General features: G+C 36.3%; 1 protein-coding gene across 5 annotated transcripts in view; it reads left to right on the top strand.

Moving 5' to 3' along the window:
- sema3b (sema domain, immunoglobulin domain (Ig), short basic domain, secreted, (semaphorin) 3B) overlaps positions 1-6,000 on the top strand; it is a 61,465-nt gene that overhangs the window by 39,689 nt on the left and 15,776 nt on the right. The gene's annotated exons all lie outside the window — the stretch shown is intronic.

Genomic DNA, 6,000 nt, shown 5'->3' with positions numbered 1-6,000 from the left:
GATAAACCTTGGCAAAAGAAGGCTTGAGAGAGTTGTCTCAGGTACTATGAGGGCATCAAGATCAGTTCTAGGCTGATATTCAGAGCTCTGATATTAGTATTATCTGCAATTTCCAAACTTTTTTGTTTAGTTTTTTTGCCATCTGCCATTGCGTGTGAAGTGCAGGACATTTCACACTAGTTCGAAACTATCTGAAGAAAATACATTTGTACAATATGATTAAAAAAAGAGCTTGTGCTACTCTATCAGACAAATATAGAACAAGGTTAGACTTTTCCGGAATTTATAGAGAGCGAGTTGCAAATAATTTGAGGAAAAATGTAAAAACTATATATACTGTATATATTTGAGTAATCATGGTATAAGAGTAATATGTGTAAAGTGTAGTTCAGAGTCCAATGGAAACACAGCTTTTTCTCCTTCTGCTACTATAGAGACTACAGATCAGTACAGTCTGTCTATATAATGAACTGATTCTTTCTGTGGGTGTTGTAGCTTTTAGCTAGACAGTGATTAGTGAAAGTCTCAGGCAGACTCTGAATGTAGATGTGTGAAAGCCTGCCTAATCCAGGGGTCATCATTGGCAGTCCTGGGGGTCCAGAGTCTTGCACATCTTGGTGAATCAACTCAACAGTTAATTAGCAGGATTAAGCACTATTCAAGATGGATTAGTTTGACCAGAACAGGTTTGTATGGGGTTTTGGAAAGGAATTTATCCACCTGATTTGGGTAGGATTAAATAAATTGTCTGTATAATTTTCCTCAATTTGATAGTCTGGATGTACTGTATACAGTTTGTCAGCTTTACATGACAGACATGACCTCTAGGTAACTGTTGAAGAACAGCTTCAAATTCTTCAATGAAGTTAAATAGAAAATATAAACTGCTAGTATGAGAGAAAAAATATAAGAAGGATTCAAAAAGAAAAATATGCCGGTTCAGGAACATGGGAAAACATCAGTTAAGGCTAACTAACAACAATTTTATTCCTAACTTATCAAATGTTAGCTAGCATGATAATAACTCTGATGATGCAAGCTAGTTGAATGCTTAATAACTAGCTTTCACAATCAGCATTACGTCTCATTCTTGATCTCAGATCTGGTAAAGGATTTAGATTTGTTAGGAATTTAGATTGCCTCATTGACGCTGCCTGATAAAAAGTAAATAAGACTTTATAAATATTTAATTGTAAAGAAATGTAGTGATGTAGGTTTTCAAAATTTAGTGAGCAGAATGTAGAGATTTTTTCATTTGAATTGTAGTAATAAAATTCACAACTATTAGTTGAAAAAAATATATACTTCTGCTCCCAAGTGGCGCAACAGTAAAGCGTTTGTCCTGACAGCGTTAGAATCCCAACAATGCCAACAGGCATGGACCAAAGGTTGGTTTCTGTTCGGGAGCCTCTGCGTGGGAAGGATGGCGGGTTCTCTCTTCTCTGTCAATCACAACAACACCAGCCATTGAGCTAATGTATGTGAAAGATGGTGGATAGCGATTTCCTGTTACACTGCCCTGTGATGCAATAGTTTGAAAAGATACAGAAAGTACAGATACTTAAAAAACAGCTTAAGTACAGTATCAAAGTAATTGTTACTTCTCAGTTCTGGTGACCAAACCTGACCAATAATCAGACCAAACAGATTGTGATCTAATGTACTACTACTACTACTAAGAGGATACTCAGATCAGGAAGAGAGTATGAGTATCAGCATGAGAGTAAAGAAAAATTAATTCAAAATTTCAAAAAAAAAAAAAACTAAATCAAGATTTGCCTTATTTTTCTTGTTGAGGATTTCATTCTAAAAATATTAAACCTCATTAGTCTTGCTGATTGTCTTTGATCAAGTATAAGTACATAAGGTTAAGTAAGGAGTGAGGTCAATTCTAACCTCAATATGTTTCCTAAGGGAGCTCTGTGTACAGAAAGTAATGTGCTCTGAAATTACTTTTATTTACTTCCAGATAAGATAAACACATTCCCGAATCATACCGGATTAAAAATCACATATTAAGTAATCACTTAAATGTGTCAAACTGGCCAAAGTAAAACTAGCCCAATCTGGCCTTTATTAGGTGTGTTAGATCAGGGAAATCACCAAGTTGTCATCACTAGCGCTACAGGACTTTAACTGATGACTCTTGGTCTAATCCAATTTGTTTAGATGTTCTTTTGCTGATTCCATGTAATGTTGTTTCAGTGAATCAGCAGACTTTATTTCAACACCAACCTCCAGCCAAGTCAAACGTTTTTATCATTTCATTACTGCATGTGTAAAAATTGTAGTCAAGTCATGCCCTGATTGTTCTCACGGAAAAAGACGTGTTTGTGTTGGGTGTGAGAATGTTACAGTTTTCACCTCTTCCTCATGTTACAGGGTGTGTTTCAGGTCATCTAAGTGTTTATGTGAGTGAATGTATGTGTTTGTGTGTCCGAGGTGTCTGACAAAACTCAGCTGATGCTGAGATCCAAGTGGAGCTTGACAATTACACATGCTCACACATTCAGTCACACACACAGGGTCCATATTTAGTGCGCTGACCCATGATGTAACCTACATTGTAAGTAGTTGTATGCGTCAGGCGACAAGAGAGAGATTCGGACCACCGTGGAGAATAAACTTTCCTCTTACACACTCCTTCTGTCCTAACCTTCCTAGCTATATCTCTATTTATTTTTTATTAATTTCCTTATTTTCTCTTTTGTTTTTTTTTTCCCCCATCCTTGAAACGTACTCCGAGAATCTCACTGGCCAAAGAATTGTTTACTCAAAAAATTCTCTCTCTCTCTCTCTCTCTCTCTCTCTCTCTCTCTCTCTCTCTCTCGCTCTCTCTCTCGCTCTCTCTCTCTCTCTCTCTCTCTCTCTCCAAACTCCCCTTTTTGTCTCGACTTTGTGAGCCTTCTTTTCTTCTTTTTTTTGTTTCTTTGCTCTTTTCTCTTTCTTCTCTGATAGTGTAATTACTCATCCTCCCAAACACAGAAGGAGGTGTTTAGTCTCTCTCTGGGACTCTGGGATGTCAAAGGGTGACATGACGAGGCTAAAATCACAAGCACACACAGTCATTCATTATTCTCATGTCCTATTAGCACTGTCAGTTGGCTCGTCCTAAACAGCTCATTTAGAACGGAGCTGACTGAATCGTTTCCCAAATCCAGATGCATGTGTGTTTCACTGACTCGATACTAAACCGTACTGCACACACTCAATGTTCAATTCAAATAAATGAGCGATTTAAACTTGATGGTGGAAAATTGTGATTAAAATAGTCAATTAACTGAATGCCAATTAGGCGATCAGGTCAGGTTCACATTAGTAAGTTTACTTATTTGTAAATTTACACCAACTCAGGAGCTCTGGGAGCATTTCTTCCTGAACTAACAGGTTTTTATGAATATCAAATTTCTAGTGAAAATGCACCTGTGAAAAATGGACAAATTATTTTGTTCCTATCCTTGATAAATGAGGCCCAATGTTAACACCCTCACTAACGGCAATGTTGTGACATATGCAATTCACTCCATGCTAATGTTCTAATCTACTAATTGTATTATCTTACCACACTCACAAACACATTTGCAGATATATGATTCCCCAGTAAGTGATTTTGTAATCAGTTTTAATCAGTCTAAATCTCTGGGTTTAAGTCATTGTGAGGGAGGTAAAGAAAACATTCGCTAATGTGAAAGTTATCATGATAACAATATATAGTACCATCAAATTGCCCACAGGGGTGGCCGGGGTATACCCTGTCTTTCAAAGATAAAACAATTTACGTTTTTATTTTTGACATCCACATTCAATTATTTGGAATATTGTTGAGCCAAACTCAGATTCATGTAGCCTATTAGCAAAAGTCACAGGTGTAATAAATGTGAATGGAGCGAGTTTCAATTTTCCTGAAATGCATTTGGGGGAGAAACTAAAAGTAGATAAACACACACTGTCCAATCAGAGTACATATTACACAAAAAGACAGACAACAACTGTAATTAGATTTTAAAAATATATATATATTATTCATTTGAATGGAAAGGTTAGAACTTTTCTGTTTACATTTGGTATTCAGAGGAAATACACTATGTGCCCAGTAGGTCATTATAGACTTGAAACATTAAAGAAATAATAATAATAATTAGAAATGCAACTGCCTATCTGTTTTTGCCTATCTGTCCATTAATCTTATTATGATAATATAATGCATTGCACAACCCTAATCATTTCGTTGTAAAGCCATTGATAGAAATTATCATGACTTTCACTGCTATTCCAAATGAGTCGTTTGATATACACTATATTTCCATGTTATAGTATCACCATTATACTGGATTATGTTTAATGTTTCATATCCTCAAAAAACATATAGCCTCCGCTCGACTAAGCCATATTAGCTACATGTGCATGGTCATGCGAGGATTTCAGTTCGGTATAATATAAAGGTCAGAGGTTAAAGTTCATGTATCTCGCTAGGGAGTCATGTATCTCAGTAGGGAGTTGAGCTCAGAGACACACATTATCTCTCTGCGTAAATCACGGACTGACTCTCTGCTCATTTCTTTTGTAGTTTGTTCTTTGTTTCTCTCCGTCTCTTTGTTTAACGGCCTCACTTCAAAAACTCTAGTCTTCCAGTGAGTTGTGCCCTGCAGACACACACACACACACATACACACACACACACAGAGAGTTTTCCCAACCTCTTACCCCTTGTTAATTGCAAGCTATAAACCTATCGAAATATAAAAGTGGGAGGACACAGAGAAAGACAAAAGCAGAGTGAAAAAGGGAGAGGGACCCTTTTATAGAGACAGTTTGTCTTTAACTTAATTGGCTGACGATGTGTTAAAGCCCTTACACACACACACACACACACACACACACACACACACACACACACACTGCATGGGGAGCAGTAAGCTTAAAGATAACCTTTTGTTCTGTGTGTGTGTGTGTGTGTGTGTTTGTGTGTGTGTTTTCCTTGCATGGCAAATCCAATAATGCAGCACACACAGAAATATCATTTATGTAATGTATTCATATTTAGAAATTATCATAATATTTGGCCAAAATTAGGTTATGACTTTAACAAACCGTAAATATATTTCACCAGAAAGACCTGGAAATGCTTGTATTTGCTTGTTAATCTTGGGTAAAGAGCCAGTTTGGTGTTAAATGAAGTAAATCTGCCTAAAGATCTCGAATACCTTGCTAACTATAAGCATGATTTCCTCACACAGTGAATGTCAGTTGTTGGATAGTTATACATACAGCACATACATCATCCTAATCAATTCAGTTTGTAATCAGATAACGCAATGTTCCTGCGCCACAGCAGGAGTGTAATCTTTAAATACAAACTTCTGCCTTGTCACCTTTCATGAACCAAACTTTACAATGCTTGAACTTTACTGTGGCTGAGATACATGCAAACGAGAAAAACAGTTCAGTTATGGAAAGTCTGTAGTTCTCAAAACTATTTACAGAAAAACATATAAAAATTTCCTGATGTGAAGGCAGCCACACATATACTGTACGTACTGTAATTCCGTGTAATATCCCAGCCTGAATGGGAGAAGGCTTAAAATGTGAGCATCTGTAATAGACACACTTTATGTCCCATTTCATTCTCAGGTTAATTGGTAATAAGCTAAATAGTACAATACCAGCTTCAGTACATTGAATCACTATTGAATGTTTAACTACCACTTTTAAAAGTACAGTTGGGCTAAGAATTTAATTTGCGCCATTTGCCTCTTGCCCCAAAGGTAGTTGATCAGCCAAGACATGTTTGATAGCTGACATTTGCTTCTTTAGTTTTGCACTACAGCTAAATTTCATTTGATTTATAACTAACTTAGAACAGCTGCCAGTTTAGCATTATGCAATCAGCATATCAAAAAAAAAAAAAAAAAGCTATCGATAGTTAAAATAGTACAATAAGTTCATATTTAAAATTAAAAGCAATCAATGATTCATTCTTAACACAGCTTGAACCTTATA

This window comes from Ictalurus furcatus, chromosome 5, assembly GCF_023375685.1.
Source record: "Ictalurus furcatus strain D&B chromosome 5, Billie_1.0, whole genome shotgun sequence".
In the NCBI taxonomy this organism is placed as follows: Eukaryota; Metazoa; Chordata; class Actinopteri; order Siluriformes; family Ictaluridae; genus Ictalurus; species Ictalurus furcatus.
Note: the sequence above shows the minus strand (reverse complement) of the source record. Positions and strands in the feature narration are given on the sequence as shown.